This window comes from Dipodomys ordii, unplaced genomic scaffold, assembly GCF_000151885.1.
Source record: "Dipodomys ordii isolate 6190 unplaced genomic scaffold, Dord_2.0 Scaffold4, whole genome shotgun sequence".
In the NCBI taxonomy this organism is placed as follows: Eukaryota; Metazoa; Chordata; class Mammalia; order Rodentia; family Heteromyidae; genus Dipodomys; species Dipodomys ordii.
The window spans coordinates 15,519,155-15,520,672 of record NW_012267220.1 but is presented as its reverse complement, the minus strand read 5'-3'; positions in this window follow the sequence as shown (position 1 = coordinate 15,520,672).

Here is a 1,518-nt window from a genome sequence, read left to right as displayed (position 1 = left end):
GTGCTTGCCTTGCATGTATGAAGCCCTGGGATCGATTTCTCAGCACCACATAAGCAGAAAAAGCCAGAAGTGGCACTGTGGCTCAAGTGGTAGAATGCTAGTCTTGAGCTGAAGAACTCAGTGACCAGGCCCAGAGTTTAGGCCCTACAACCGACAAATTAAAAATTAAAAAAAAGAGTTATACCCCAGCCAGGCACCAGTGGCTCACACCTGTAATTGTAGCTATTCAGGAGGCCAAGATCTGAGGATCAAAGTTCAAAGCCAGCCTAGCCAGGAAAGTCTGTGAGACTCTTACCTCCAATAAACCACCAGAAAACCAGAAGTGGTGCTGTGGCTCAAGTGGTAGAGCACTAGCCTTGAGCTGAAGAGCTCAGGGACAGCGCCCAGGCCCAGAGTTCAAGCTCCACAACTGACCAAAAAAAAAAGAGTTATACCCTAGGGAAGAGCCACCTCATTTGAAGGGAAGATGTCTTGGAAAGAAAAGAGACAAGGGCTGGGGAAGTGGCTCAGTGGTAGAGTGCTTGCCTTGCATGCCTGAGGCCCTGGGTTCGTTTCCTCAGCACCACATAAGCAAAATGAAAAAAGCCGGAAGTGGTGCTATGGCTCAAGTGGTAGAGGGCTAGCCTTGAGCTGAAGAGCTGAGGGACAGCACCCAGGCCCAGAGTTCAGACCCCATGACTGGACCAAAAAAAAAAGAAAAGAGACAAGGTGAGAGGATCAGTAAGACTGCCTTCTACATCTTATAAAATGAAGTGTGCTCCCTTACTAATTCATATGTTCTAGTACTGCAGAATGTGAACTTATTTTCATATAGTAACTTTTTATTTTTTTTTTGTCAGGAATAAGGCTTGAACCCAGGGTCTTGAACTGGCTTTTCCCCTCATGCCTGGGACTCTACCTCCTGAGCCACACCTCCATTATTGGCTTCTTGCTAGTTAATGTGGAGATAGGAATAGGGTTATCAGCTCGAGATGGTTTAAAACTGTAATCCTCAGATCTCAGCCTCCTGAGCAGCTAGAATTATAGGTGAGAGCCTCTGATGACAGACTGGAAATAGTACATTTATAGAAGTTTTCAAGTTAAAATGAGGTCATTATGGTGAGCACTAATGCAACATGCCCACTGTCATATAAAGTGGCAATTTAGACCGTATACTAAGAAAGGAAGGTGCTGTGGGGAGACAGAGAAAGAAGACAGCCAATGGCAGCCAGAGATATCTGGAAGAGATGATTCTCTGATAGCTCTCAGAAGGAAGCTATCCTGCCCACATCTTAATTTCCTACACAGAGTCCCCAGAATGAAGAGACAATAAATTTCTCATATCAAAGTCATCCAGTTTGTGGTATATGGTTACACAGCCAAGATATATACTACATATACCAAAGAACTAGTTGGAGCAGAAGTAGGAAGGAAAAGAAGAGAATAGAATGATAAAATCCTGAGTGGAGGGAGAGAGGAGGCAGGGAGAGAGAGAGAGAGAGAGAGAGAGAGAGAGAGAGAGAGAAGAGAGAGAGAGAG